Here is a 15,846-nt window from a genome sequence, read left to right on the forward strand (position 1 = left end):
TTTGTTCGTTGCCTCAGGGCAACACTGTGCCACTTAGACCACTTTTTTCCAGGCAATATCATGCAAGTGTACAAATGTGCTCAGCTGTAAAATGATAAACCTAGTCAATGTTTTTACCATCTACTGATATTTACAGGAAATGGACACCAACACATTTTATGGGCAGAAGGGACACAATCAGGCTGTTAGGGCTATTCCGTCTGACAGTGAGGAAAGTGAAGGTCAAGATGTCACACACACACGCACAGAGACACACGCACAGACACACACACAGACACACAGACACACACACACACACACGCACAGACACACACAGACACACGCACAAACACACACAGACACACATTTTAAAATTGATATAATATCAGGGACCCCTAAGCTCCTTAAACACATGGTGAAACATTTTTTTCCAAAATAAAAAGTCATGCCAGAGGGTTAATGTACTTAGTTGCTTCGCAACACTGAAAACGCAGGGGCCTAACAAACAAATATAGGGCCTCCTTGATAAGTCTTAACTTACTAAGCTTTATACAGTGTAATGTTAAAGGCACAGCGCACATTTCAAAAACGAAATGTTTGGACATTTTAAGATTTGACCTGATGACGGCACTAGAGAGCAAACGTCAAAGCATCACCAAAGTTATTACAATTCATCCCGAGTTGAACATAAATGTCTGTACTGAATTTCATGGCAATCTATCCGATAGGTGTTGGTCCTTTCACTTAGAATCATGAATGTGAACCTCGTTGTAGAAAAAAGTCAGAGGATCACTTGAGTTTGTTGGATTTATCTTTTGGGGAATATGGCTACTGTTTATCCAACTATTTGTTAATCTATCCAGTAGTTGATAAGATAATTCAGTCTGAACCAAAGTGGTGGACAAACTGACAAAATGAAAACACAATGAAAAATGGATAAAACCATACGAAAAATAGAAAGAAAAAACAGTAAATATAACGAACACTTGAGAAAGATGAGTATTTTTACTAAAGCTGAAAACATCACAAAATAAAAATAATTACTTTAATTTGAAGGAGGAATACGATAAGGTGAATATTGTATGAATAGATTGTATGAGTGTGTTACACGTTGTTAATGAGACCGAGATGAATTATAAAGTTGCATTTGACTAAACATCAGCATTTAAATTCAAACTGAACAAGGACATGGACAAGAGGTCTGAAGGGTCATGTAAGGTGAATCCTTGACACCAAACTTCCTGCTAGTGCTCAAATAAAAAATCCAACTTTGTGTCCCAGCTTGAATGTGGTGTGTTGCCAAATTGATAAGAAGCTGCGTAAAAGCCTTAAAGGTCAATCAAAATGTCAGAGTGTTATCAGGTAAGTTGAGAGGAGGAGTGTGTTTGTGGCCCCTCGAGGTCAGGTGAATTATTCAGTGGTTGATTGTTCGGGTCTTTTGGTGCGGCGCTCGGGGCTCGACACCGTATTGTGCCTTCGTGTCATACCTCATCTCACTTTTCCATTCTTTCTTTGTTAATGTTCATCATCAGTGGGGTATGTGAAGGAGGTCTTTATAGGCGACATCTCTATTCATACCTGCAGCAGGGTCACAAATCAGTTCAGTTTTCAATGTTACTAAAGGCAGAATTATCTCAAAATGCTAGCTACCCCCTGTTGTGGAGGTGTACACAGTAAACTTCATCATTTACTTACAGGCAGATTTACTGAGGAAACTGATATTAATCAGTAACCCACAGGAACAGAGTCGGTATGTTAGCTTTTGTTTGGTCAACCTAGTTAGATTGAATCTGATTCTGTGGTATTGTGTAGGACTTTCCATTTATTTAAAGTACTATAATTAGTTTTCAGTGCTGGCCTGTATAAAAGGTGATATTTTGTCTTTGTGGTCAAGGTACATATAGCTCAGAGGAAAAACAAGCAACAAAATAAACCAAATGGTGGTTTAGTGCCACGGAAAACATGTGAAAATAAGATTCCTTTCTAGGAAGCCTAATCCCAAAGCTGAGACTTTGGTTTTGCCAGTTCCAGTTCGGAGAGACATTAGACATGTATTTTTGTACGAATTTGACCACTGGACTGTTTGTGTTTGTTGGCCCCAAACATCCAATGTATGTTAGTTGTAAGCTATTATTATTAGCAAACAAAATCCCTCTTGGCTTTGTCTGTGTGTTTTGTGTTCAGTTTATGACTGAACTCAGAACTCACCGGCTCTGTGGTTTTCTCTGTTTTTAAACTCAAGTCTCTTTTTTTCTTCTTATATCTCCTTGTTTATGGGGACCAGAGATATCACCAAGACGTTAACTTAGACATTTTAACCCGCATATGTACATTTCTCCCGCTTTTGGCGTTATGCACTGGGCTAGTTCAAGTCTATTTCTGCGTTGACCATTCATTTGTATGTGGCTACAGAGCCTTCAAATTATTTTCGTGTTATTTCTGAACATGCAGTAATGGTGTATATCTACACAGAACATGTTTTAACTGCATTTTTTTTTGGCTTTAATCAAAATCTATCTGGCTGTCTTTAAACTGTACGCTGCATATAACTTGCGCTGTACAATGCGACCCAGGATGAGTTTAAAGTCTATCTTCTTGTTTTACAAGTGCAGCTGGAGGGGTCTCTAAAAAACACATGTGACCTAAGATCCTGAATGCATCCTTTGTAGAAGGAGAAAGAGTACTGAGGCTGCTGCTCTGTTAAAGTGCTGCTTCTGATAATGTGTAGAACACAGTGCAAGAGTGCAGTAACACCATATTGACCGAAACCATTGAGCATCTTTGGGCTTTCTATTCTTAATAACTCAGTAAAATCAGTAGATTTTAGCATGCACTCTGGAATAAGTGGGTTTTCTGCAACAACTGCAAATACCTTCACCACAGACCAAAGACCCTCAACTCAAGGTATCGGGGCAGAGTTTTTGTTTAGCTGTGGTTAGGTAAAATCCTGCACTCAATGTATGACCTACATACAGTTCTTTTAATTGCCAACACAAGTATAGAACTTAACTAGAATCTAACAGTCCAAAAGTTGTTTTCTGTTTGCTTTAAATCTGTGCAGCTTCCAGTTGTTTAAGTGTCCTTAAACACTGAGCATAAGGTCATTTAAGATATTAATAGAGCTTTAGTGGATTTGACAAAATAAGCCGCAGTAGAGCTGAAAGAATCAGTTTATTAATATTCAATCAGCTAATATTTTGATATCTCTTATGCAGCTATGCATGTTTTAGTAGCTTAGTAAAAATAGCACGTTAGTTTACAATCTTTGTCTCTCCGTCTTTAATGAGCCCTGCTTTTCACATAGGTTGCTGTTGGGGGAAATTAGCAAGAAATGACTATCACTGATACTTCCTGCTATTGTCGTGTCACTGAAGCAGATTCCTGGATTGACATTTTTGAGGCAGATATGGCGAAATAACAAAGACGCCCAACTTTAAGTGTTTTGCTAAATCAACAGCTGGTGCACATTTCTGTACAAAAAGGAAGTCTGCTTGTTAATCGACACGGTGAATCATCAGATCCTCCTTCGCACTCTCCAAGAACATGGAGTTTCAGGCTTTGCACTTTCCCTCCTCACCTCATACCTCAAAGACCGCACCTACAGGGTTACTTGGAGAGGGTCCGAGTCCGACCCTTGTCAATTAACTACAGGGGTCCCTCAGGGCTCTGTTCTTGGTCCCCTCCTCTTCTCCTTGTACACAAACTCGCTCGGATCAGTCATTAGCCCGCATGGTTTTTCTTACCACTGCTACGCTGACGACACCCAATTAATTCTGTCCTTTCCCCGCTGAGAGACCCAGGTCGTCGCACGCATCTCTGCTTGTCTAGCTGACATCTCTCAGTGGATGTCTGCTCATCACCTCAAGCTCAACCCTTGACAAGACTGAACTGCTCTTCCTTCCGGGAAAAGATTGTCCCACTCTTGACCTGACAATCAACATCGGCACCTCTGTTGTTTCCCCGACTCAGACTGCAAGGAATCTGGGTGTGATCCTAGATAACAAACTGTCCTTCACTGCAAACATAGCTGCTACAACCCGCTGCTGCAGATACACGCTTTACAACATCAGGAGGATGCGTCCCCAGCTGACACAGAAAGCGACTCAGGTTCTGGTCCAGGCTCTCGTCATCTCACGCCTAGACTACTGTAACTCCCTCCTGGCTGGTCTACCTGCATGTGCCATCCGACCTCTGCAGCTCATCCAGAATGCAGCGGCTCGTCTGGTCTTCAACCTTCCTAAATTCTCCCACACCACGCCGCTCCTCCGCTCCCTCCACTGGCTTCCGATAACTGCTAGAATCCACTTCAAGACAATAGTACTTGCGTACCATGCTGCGAATGGATCTGGCCCTTCCTACATCCAGGACATGGTTAAACCGTACACCCCAGCACGTGCACTCCGCTCTGCATCAACCAAACGGCTCGCTGCACCCTCGCTGCGAAGGGGACCCAAGTTCCCATCAGCAAAAACACGTGGGTTTGCTGTCCTGGCTCCTAAATGGTGGAATGAGCTCCCCATTGACATCAGGACAGCAGAAAGCTTACACACCTTCCAGCGCAGACTGAAAACTCATCTCTTTCGACTCCACTTCGAGCGATAGAACTATTAACAAAGCACTTATATACTAATAAAGGGCTGGCTTATCTAAAGCCAGTTGAGTAGCACTTGAAATGTTTTTGCTCTATGAAGCCTGATGTACTTATATGATTCTGTTTTCTTCAAGTTTGTATTTTGTTGGTCGAACGCACTTATTGTAAGTCGCTTTGGATAAAAGCGTCAGCTAAATGCAATGTAATGTAATGTTAATGCAGTACATTTGATTAGATAGAACATTTAAAAAATCAACCTTAGATTAAAGATTAATTTTAGGTTTTGATTCTGTGCTACTGTGCAATGTTCTCTCTCGTCTTCCTGTGTGGTATTAGTTGCATTGGGCAATGATCTGGAGCGTTCAGTAACATAAGAGGATGTACTATAAAATCCTCAAAGAGCCTGCCTGGGGAATTCTCAAGGCACTGACACCATAATGACATAACAAGGACATGTATGTTATTTAATTATCTTTTTGAATGTATCAATGGTTTGGTCCATAAATCAAGAACATTGACAAATATATAAGATTCAGTTTACTATGATATAAGACAAGCAAAATAAACCATTTAACCTTTTTCCAAACCATTACATTTGACATTACTGCTACAACTTTTTATTTTTTAAAGTTGCTGGTTACTGTTTCTGAGTCATCACTGAATCGACTACTCTTTACAGTTCTACTTAACTCTATGGGTGGTTTATTGCAAAGTTGCTTTGAAGAATACAGTGTGCGCTGCTAGCTATTATTAGCAAGCAGCATGATAAGACAAGTACCTGTTGAGGGAGATAGAGCAGAACATTAAGGCTGGTGTATTTTGAAAAAGATGGGAGCTCTATAAAACCAAAACAGGACTTTTTATCATTTGATTTGGTGTAAAATACAAACATACACTGTTCACAGAATACACATATAGTGGTAGGACGCTTTACCTTTTGAAGCCTGAGAAGGCCTTAACGCTTATCTATTTGTTATTTCTGAGAGCACAAGGCCTCTCATACTAACAGCCTTTCTGCTGCAGCAACTCTTTTAAAGTTAGACTCCAAACCTCTCATATGGTATCGTAGCCAGGGTTTACGATCAGTTTTTGGGTGATTTGTACTGAGGAACAAGTATCACATCGCCAACGGGTGAAAAATAGTGTTTTGGTAACACGGGGTGTTCAGGTAACACTTAAAGACTTTGTTATGGAACGCAAAGCAGAGTAGGGGGCTAGTACACCCTCCTGAGGGTCCGATTGTGGATGTCATGCGAGCATAACATGGTGAAAACAATCAGTCTAAATTAACAATCGGGACGGAAATGTTCGGATTTCCAAAGGGAGGTTCTGTGAATAAATTAAAAATCAAGAACCGAAATAATTGAACTATTCATATCTTAGACTGCACTGTAACTTCTATCTTTTAATGTTTATTTTATTAGCTTTTCTTTTTAATGACTGATTTTAAATGCCATTTTCTTAATGTCTTTCATTTTTAGTTTTTCTTTTAATGTTTCTTTTATTATCTTTTACTGTTTTTAAATGCCTTTGTCTGAATGTCTTTCATTTTTGTAAAGCACCTTGAATTGCCTGATGCTGAAAGGTGCTATATAAATAAACTTGCCTTGCCTTGCCTTGCCTTGCCTTGCCTTGCCTTGCCTTGCCTTGCCTTGCCTTGCCTTGCCTTGCCTTGCCTTGCCTTGCCTTGCCTTGCCTTGCCTTGCCTTGCCTTGCCTTGCCTTGCCTTGCCTTGCCTTGCCTTGCCTTGCCTTGCCTTGCCTTGCCTTGCCTTGCCTTGCCTTGCCTTGCCTTGCCTTGCCTTGCCTTGCCTTGCCTTGCCTTGCCTTGCCTTGCCTTGCCTTGCCTTGCCTTGCCTTGCCTTGCCTTGCCTTGCCTTGCCTTGCTATGGGATACAGTAAATACGCAATCTCTTCTACACACCTTCCTGTATTTCTCCTGTTCTGTTTGCTATTAGACAAACCAGACAGAGAGAGCGAACATGCTGAAAACGAAGCAGCTGTGTTCATTGGCTTATCTGTTACTGTAGGTTATTGTGTGATTAGAGGATCTATGGAAACTATTATGCAACTACTCATATCTTTCCCCAGTTGTTTTAAAGGTCCCATGTCATGGCCCTTTCTCCCGATCATAATTCCATTCTTGAGGTCTACTAGAATAGATTTATATTGTGCAATTTTCCAAACTCACATTGGTTTCTCATACAGCATCTCTATAGTATGTGTATTCACTCTCTGTCCTAAACGGCTTGTTGGAGCTCCTGCCCCCCCCCCCTCCTGTGAGCCCAGTGTGCTCTGATTGGTCAGCTCGCCCACTCTGTTCTGATGAGTCTACCACCGTTACTTTGAGGGTTTGTGACTTTGCAGACCGTTTACATGCATAACAACCTTCATAACACACAAGGGGACGGGTAATAACCAGAAAGGCATATCATGGGACCTTTAAGTATACTGGATGTAGCTTTGTTCAGGTCAAACAGTGGAATGCTGTGAGAACTGTTCTCTTATTTCTCATGGGGATTTGTGTATCTTTGTATTGGTGTAATTTTTGAAAAGAGCAGACATTTGTGCAAATGTCAAGTTGGATTTCAGATGGACTCTGAAGGTGGGGCTGAGCATCTTTCAAGGGAGATCAAACAAAGCTTTTATTGATGATTACTCTTTACTGAAAGAACACACGTTGGGCCCTTAACATATTTAAAAACATATTTTTTAACATTATCGGACTTGTATTCATATTCAAGACTCAACTTGGGTTTTTGAAGGATACACAATTATCTTAAGATGGTCTCTTATTCTACTTTATTCTAACTGTAAATCTTTATTGAATTTCCAGAAAATGTATCACATAATAATTGATATTCATATTGTGATATAAAATGACTTACCATACATAAAGCACACACACAGGCTCACACTAAGAGAAAAATGTTGTTTCTTTTAGCAGAAAACAGGCGGTTGGTTTTGATAATAGAGCTCTGTTCAGTTTGAGAAACCAGAGATCAGTAATGGGACAAGACACCCATTCATCTGTGTGACCTCTGATCTGTTATGCCAGTCACAGGTGGCTGTCACACTGGGATACTGTTACTCACCTTTGTTTGCCTGGAATAGCATTAACTCCAGTGTTTGTTGCCTGCACTCTAAAATGTAAGTAAAAGGCAGACCGAGCAACAGACTGACAGACGGGACAGGTTGTCACAAAGCCAAGACATTGAATCCAGATTTGCTAGTTTCCACAACTTGATACAGAAACAGTCGTATTAATACTTTCACACTATAAGCTTTATCCACCACTGCCATAACAAGATAGAAATTAGAGCATCACTTAAAACAGTGACTTCATTGTTAAAGATGGATCAGAGTAGCTACAACAATAGTCACAAAAGATACAAATCTAAAAACGTTCTTCCAGGATGAATTAAACTCAAGTTGGAAGTGTTTTTTGGTGACATAAATTGGAAGAAACTGGATGCAAAAATGACTTCCTAACACATTTATCCTCAAGGAGATGTCATTAAGGGGAGAGTGGAAGTAAACAGCCGGGTCATTTGGCACAAAATGCACCATCAGTGGTCCGAGTGTAACGCATTCTGGATGAGTTAACAGTGACATTATGTAGAATCCCCTTTATCATTCTGAGAAACTCGAACTTGCTTGAAATCTGTTTCTTCTTACACTTGGACGTGCAGTAACGTAAAGATTAATCCATTTATAGACAAACTCCTGTCAGGATGCTGTGGGATTTGTTGGACTTTTTACAAGATATCAGGCTGGGAAAAAAAATACATTATAGTGGAGTTTGTGTTGATCATTAAATAACATCAACTTTACCCTTTAACCTACCCTAATTAGATTTCGGTGGAAAAAGGTCCACCAACACAAGAAATACTACAACTACCAATAATAATGACTTTATTTGAGAGCTGTGTTCTCAATAACTCTTTAACTAATTCTCTGGAACCAGTTTTGTCTCTGTGGTGCGTCAGCGCTGTAAAAAGCCTGGAAAGTCTCAGTATCAGCCAAAAATTCAGAGTGTGAAACTCCATTCCCCAACACAATCTGACATTCAAATAAAAGCCTCTTTAAATCTTCATGATGACTGCAATGAGTTTAAATGTCAACTTTTTTCCTGTAAACACGGCTGCAGACGCCCCTCTGTGTCACATGACTCTGTTTGGCAGAATAAACAGGCTGGTTCATTTAGACTGAATGGATAGGGGGACTGTTTGTTTTGGGCCCTTTATGGTGGGATATTGTCAAACAGTGGACATGTGTTGGGCGGTTATGTTGTGCCCTTAAAAAGGGAAATAGTGAGTGAGATAAGTGAAGACATAAAATCACACAACTCCCGCCTTCACTCGTCTGAATCGAGCGAGGAAGAGCGCAGTGATCCCTCCCACCGGAACCCCAAGGCATTACCAACAGATCAACCCATACAGCAGGATACATCTATCTCTCAGAATTGACTATTCTTGTCTGTCACAGTTACAAGTGTGTGGTTGCGTTCGGATAGTTTAAAAATCAGCTCCTAAGTTTTAACCCTATCTCCTATTCCTTGACCTCTGAGTGAAACGTCACGGGGTTAAGGGATAGTGGATAGGAGAATTCAAAAGGACTTAGGAGAAGAGACCGCGGTACTTTAGAGAATCCGACTGCACTTTCACTATCCGACGTGTTTATGATGCGCCAGCGGACGTCATGAATGTGCGTCTGCTGCTGTAGGGAAACTATGGAAACTACAGTTTTCTATGCAACGGACTACAACATGGATGTTTAATAAGAACGACGGACTCATCTACTAGATGAGTCCGTCGTACAATCATACTGGGATCATTTTTTTGTATTAATGTGGACCGGAGGGAGAGGGTGACGAGCATAAGTTTCACTTTCCTTTTTTATTTCAATTCCAACTTTGGTCATGAAGAATATGTTTCTCTGTTGTCCACGTTCATAAAGCAAAGCAACAGCATTATGCTTTATGAACAACAGAGAAACATATTCTTCATGACCAAAGTTGGAATTGAAATAAAAAAGGAAAGTGAAACTTATGCTCGTCACCCTCTCCCTCCGGTCCACATTAATACAAATGATCCCAATACGTATGATTGTATGAACTATTAAAAGATCTTAAAAATCAATACAAATGTATTTATTATAAACCTTAGTCTTTAACACCTATCACTGTGTATATCACCATTCAAACATCTTTTAAAAGTTGAACAAACCACACAGCTCAGTGAAATGTTGACTTTATTTGATCATTTCAGTAAAAACTAACGTTCATATTTCTCTTTTTGATTATAATACTGATGAACGTTCAAAACAAAGCACTTTGGCAACTTACCACATACGTTTTAAAATGCTTAATAAGCACTGTAACTTTCATGATATAATTTCTCCGTCATAATCGTTTGTGTCCGTGAACGGCCGACTGTTGTGTCACGTCAAATGCTGCGGCTGCAAGGCATTGTGGGGCAGCATTTTCTCCTCTCCTTTCGGTTAGGGAGGTCCAGTGGTTCCTAAGCTAAAGGAGGTTATAAAGGAAGTTTGAAACCTCCTTTCCTTTCATTTGGAGAATTGGAACGGCACTTATCATGGCTGCCACTGAGGGACTTCCAGGTCATTTCACTCGGTTAGGAAGGTTCCTAAGCTAAATGGACTATTCGACTGCAGCCGAGAACTCCTCTCCTCTGAGCGGTCATTTTAAAGAGACGTCCATTAATGATGACAGGAGGCACAGCAGCCTGTCTGATGGACAGATGTGTTCATGATTACTTATATATTAGGCTTGTTTGAGACGCGTTGCGGCTCGCCTCGAAAGTCGACGAGAATAGCCGATCGCAGCCGGGGGAGGTCTCAAAAAGCTCGCCTGAAGTCGGACAGCTCGAGGCCCATTCCAATAGTCCATTTAGCTTAGGAACCTTCCTAACCAAGTGAAATGACCCGGAAGTACGTCACTGACAGCCATGATAAGTGCCGTTCCAATTCTCCAAATGAAAGGAAAGGAGGTTTCAAACTTACTTTATAACCTCCTTTAGCTTAGGAACCACTGGACCTCCCTAACCGAAAGGAGAGGAGAAAATGCTGCCCCACAATGCATTGCAGCCGCAGCATTTGGCGTCACTCAACAGTCGGCCGTTCACGGACACAAACGATAATGGGAGAAATTATATCATGAAAGTTACGGTGCTTATTACGCATTTTAAAACGTATGTGGTAAGTTGCCAAAGTGCTTTGTTTTGAACGTTCATCAGTATTATAATCAAAAAGAGAAATATGAACGTTAGTTTTTACTGAAATGATCAAATAAAGTCAACATTTCACTGAGCTGTGTGGGGTTGTTCAACTTTTAAAAGATGTTTGAATGGTGATATACACAGTGATAGATGTTAAGGACTAACGTTTATAATAAATACATCTGTATTTATTTTAAGATATTTTCATAGTTCATACAATCATACGTATTGGGATCATTTTTTGTATTAATGTGGACCGGAGGGAGAGGGTGACGAGCATAAGTTTCACTTTCCTTTTTTATTTCAATTCCAACTTTGGTCATGAAGAATATGTTTCTCTGTTGTCCCCGTTCATAAAGCATAAAGCAACAGCATCAGAGCACGGTGCAGAGTCTCTAGATGAGTTTACAGTAGTCCCTCGTTCTTATTAAACATCCATGTTGTAGTCCGTTGCATAGAAAACTGTAGTTTCCATAGTTTCCCCACAGCAGCAGACGCACATTCATGACGTCCGCTGGCGCATCATAAACACGTCGGATAGTGAAAGTGCATTCGGATTCTCTAAAGTACCGCGGTCTCTTCTCCTAAGTCCTTTTGAATTCTCCTATCCACTATCCCTTAACCCCGTGACGTTTCACTCAGAGGTCAAGGAATAGGAGATAGGGTTAGAATTTAGGAGCTGATTTTTGGATTATCGGAACGCAACCTAAGTCTCGCTTGTCTCAAACAAGCCTATTTACTCTGATTCATTCACAGTGCGGTATAATGAGACAATAACAGGCTACAGATGCGGACACACACACACACACACACACACACACACACACACACACACACACACACACACACACACACACACACACACACACACACACACACACACACACACACACCCACACATATATGTATATATTTATATAAATATATACAATTTCAGAATCAAACAGAGCACTCTCATAATAACGTAACACTATCAGAGACTGGATATATCCCCCCCCCCCCCCCCCCTCTCCCCTCTGGTCGCTACAATGAGGAAAATAAATTACGGGCCAAAAGTTTTATTTACAAGTATTAAAAGTAAGCAGAGGACACCAAACCAACTGAGACCTGTCTGTCCGCTGCATCTACGCACACACTGTAGGGGAGACCAGGGACAGTTGTAACCCGGGTCGGTTGTAACCGTCTATGGTTGTAACTTGTAACCATAGGTTGTAAGTTGTAACACCTTCAATATCTCCAATCACAAACAAGCTAGAGTGATGAAACTCACTCTGCACATGCGCAGTTAGATGGTAAGATCGCTTAGAAAAAAAGGATCCACGTTTGAATTTCTCGCGTAAGATATCAGCAAAAGTGTGTTTCTGAGGTAAAATATTAACTACAATTATATGATGTATTTTTTGGATACTGTCTTGAGTTCAAATGTCAAGGAATCCAAACTAGTATTATTAGAATCACTGTTTTGTAAGCTACAAATATAACTAGCTAAATATGGGTCAAGCTAGCAACCAGGCAGGTTCACAGGGGGTGGAAGCAAGACTGGTGGTCCTGGGACGGTTGTAACGGGACGGTGGTAACATGGCACATTTACAATGATGGCTCATTTGCTGGAATGATCAATTGTTCATTCAAGAATACAGTTGTATTGTTGATTGGTGTGCATTGTCCCTGTAAAAATAAACAGAATAAAATACTGTACATTAGGCCTAAAGTGTGTGTGTGTGTGTTTACAGTATGCCAAATGTCAGAAAGAGGAAGACAGACAGGGGAGTGCCACTTGCTCTGCTGCAGAGGGCCTCAAATGAAGTTGAGAAGGGCGAATCATTCAGGGATGTGGCAAAGTCCCTGGATATATGCCATGTCACCCTGTACCGGTTCCATAAGAGGAGGCTGAGGTTGGAGAGTCAGGGATCACAAACACCCCCAAGAGTAGGCTACTGGACACCAAAGAAGGTGTTCTCAACAGAGCAGGGGATGCTTTTGAGAGACTACCTGATGGAGGCAGCTGATTTATATTATGGTCTCAGCTCAAAGGAGGTAGGTCCGCATAATTAAGGTAGAAGCACCTCTCAGAGAACAGTGTAATCCTTCACAGAGGATGATGCTGTGTGTGTTATCTGTGATCCTGTTCATTGTTCATTGTTTGTTGGAGGATGTGTGAAACCCCATTCAAATCTTGTTGCCTTAGAATTTGACAGCTTTCCCTATTTGTTGTCATGCAGTGTGAAAAAAGGTAACCGTTATTAACATGTTACAACCGTGCCTGGCATGTGTTACAACTGTCCCTGTACACAAGGACAGTTGTAACAGTTGAGTTTTTTAAAAAAAATACATTTTCCAACCTGTACTTATTTCATAAAAACATCTTAAATACATTGTTTCAGTAGCTGACATAGTGATAATGTATACTATAGCAAAATGGCTATCCTATTGTAAATGTTTTTTTACTTATTGGGGAAAAACCCAAAAAGTGTTGCAACTGTCCCTGGTCTCTCCTACCACACCACACACACGCACATACAGCTCCTAAAACAGGCTATAGCCGTTGTGTATATTATTGTGAAGCACTAAATGGTTTTAGAAAAATATCGACTCTTTGTAGATATCTACTAAACTAAAGCATACAAATACAGAGAGTAATGTAGGCCTGTTATACTGAGTGATATATTATACACACTGCTCTGCTTTCTGCACGGACCTCACAGCTGTTCTCACTGTAAACATTGCGTCGCGATGAAAGCAGTTAATAAAATAATATCCAGGGGATGCATGCAGAGCTGTCATTGGCTGAGATAAGTCCGGCCGTGCGTCACGATTCTTTGAAACATCTCTGTTCCCGGAAATGCATCCACGAAGGAGCCGTGGAGGACCCATCAGTGTATCCTCGGTTATAACTCCTCCAGAGAGCGTCCTCGACGCTCGATCCTCGGTCCTCGAAGTGCATTTAGAGAAATGAGATGTCCTTCAACATGGCGCGCTGAAATTCATTTCCGGGTCACTACCGGAGGACCGAGGAGTCGAGGAGGGGGATTTGATGATATGAGAAAGGGCCTTTATTTAGTTGCGTTCATTTGTTTGCATGTCAGTCAGCACAAAACCCCCCAAACACCTGGGGGAACATGTGGACACAGAGTTAAACACACACAAATGCAGCAGACAAAGCACACTCTGTCGTGTGTGTGTGTTTTCTACAGCCTTGTCATTCCTGTAAGAACTCACACATTCTTCAACAAACACATGTGGTTGATATTTATAGCTTAAGCGTTGACGTCACCTTGGTAGCGTTTAAAATCTACCATTTCCTGTTCGGCAAACCTCAACATTGGCAGAGGGCACACACACACACACATACACACACATCATCATTTGTACTCAATTAAGTCCTTTTCTCTACTGAATGCTGTTAAACAAAAACTTTTTTTCTCGTAACATATATCTGTATTTTGTTCCAACATATAGTATATTTGCAATGGTTACAGTAAGAGTAAGAGTAAAAAAATATTCCTGTTCCTTAACAAAATGGTAGAAACACCACAGAATATATATAATATATACAAAGATATATCCCATTACAAGCAAAAGGCCTGAATTCAAAGTGTTGCTTAAGTAAAAGTAAAATGTTATTAGGAAAAGTCCCTTTAAGTACCCATAATGCAGAGAGGGTCCGGAGTTTAATTGTGGTATTAGTTAAATGATCGTATGTGTAACCAATGTTTGCCCAATTCTGAATACTTCCAAATACCTGAGAGTGAATAGTTTATAGCATAGCAGAGTAAACAAGTACACAATTTACCTTTTTGGTTGTATGAAGTGGCAGAAAATGAAAGTGATTTATTGAAGTACTAGACTAAATTGTACTAAAGTACGGTTCATGATTAAACAAAGTTACTTTCCACCACATAGTTTTCAACCCCAGAGAACCTTGTTTGGAACCATTGGCTTGGAACCGTTTTAGATTCAGCTTCTATGCTGATAAAGAGCCTTGGTGTGAAGCTCACTGTAACTACAGGATCTTATGATTGTTAGCTTAGTGTGTCAGGGCTGTGAGAGGGAAGCCACTAAAATAACTGCAACAGACAGCAGCCACTTTTCACTTTTGGGTCTCGCCATCCCTCAGTGAGACAGACGGCAGGGCCAGACTTGGCTCTTGATTTTGAGCTCTTACTGTCAGAAGGAGCAGATATCTGAACGATGTCTGCCCTGAGAGAGGAGCCTCCCTCTGAGTCACTCTGCCCTACATGGGAAAAACATTAAGAGGCTGGAGGGCTGATGCAAAGCTGAAGTAAGAGATGTTGTATCCAAAAGTGGGAAAGGAAGGCAGATGAATAGCCATGTATCGGAGTTGATGTAAACTGGACTTTAAAACAATGTTGAGGCTTTCCTTCCTCTTTTCATCTTTAGACATTTGTTGATTCCTTGTGGCTGTTTGTTCAGCATGTTCCCTAAATATACACACTTGTGTCTCAACGGCATAAACTGTATATAAAAGTGGACATAATCACTGATACATCACCAGTTTGGTGTTCTATCTTCTTAAAGTTTGGGGCGAAGTATAACCAAATACTAATCAAGATTATTTTAAGCAACCAAAATGTTATTAAAAACTTCCATTAATGGACAACACGGAAGGGTTGCATTTCTTAGACGACAATGTGGACAACACCCAACCAGAATAACGCTGTAGTTTTAAACTGTAAATATTAAGGTAGACACGCCCTAAAGTTTTCCCTGATTTATTGTCTATTTTTCTCTGAAGTGGGGCAACATTTACTAAATAAACATTGTGCTGTGTTGAAGAAGTCCTGAAGCAAGTGATTGAAACCATAAACTCATCACCACTGACAGATCACCTTTAACACTTAACCATCTAGGTTTAAAGGAGACCATGTACTTTGAGATATATATATACAATATCTATCATTTACTAAACTTTTCCAGTCTTGAATTAAACGTATTTCTTTGAAAATATGTTGTTGCAACCTAAGAGCTCCATTAACTGTTGTTTAAAAGGCCATGGCAATGAATACCATAATAGAAA

The 15,846-nt window shown here is 40.6% G+C and overlaps 1 protein-coding gene across 1 annotated transcript in view; it reads left to right on the forward strand.

Moving 5' to 3' along the window:
* The window catches only part of LOC117546444 (phospholipid-transporting ATPase ID-like), a 53,362-nt gene that overhangs the window by 2,425 nt on the left and 35,091 nt on the right, over positions 1-15,846 (forward strand). The gene's annotated exons all lie outside the window — the stretch shown is intronic.

This window comes from Gymnodraco acuticeps, unplaced genomic scaffold (assembly GCF_902827175.1).
Source record: "Gymnodraco acuticeps unplaced genomic scaffold, fGymAcu1.1, whole genome shotgun sequence".
Classification (NCBI taxonomy): Eukaryota; Metazoa; Chordata; class Actinopteri; order Perciformes; family Bathydraconidae; genus Gymnodraco; species Gymnodraco acuticeps.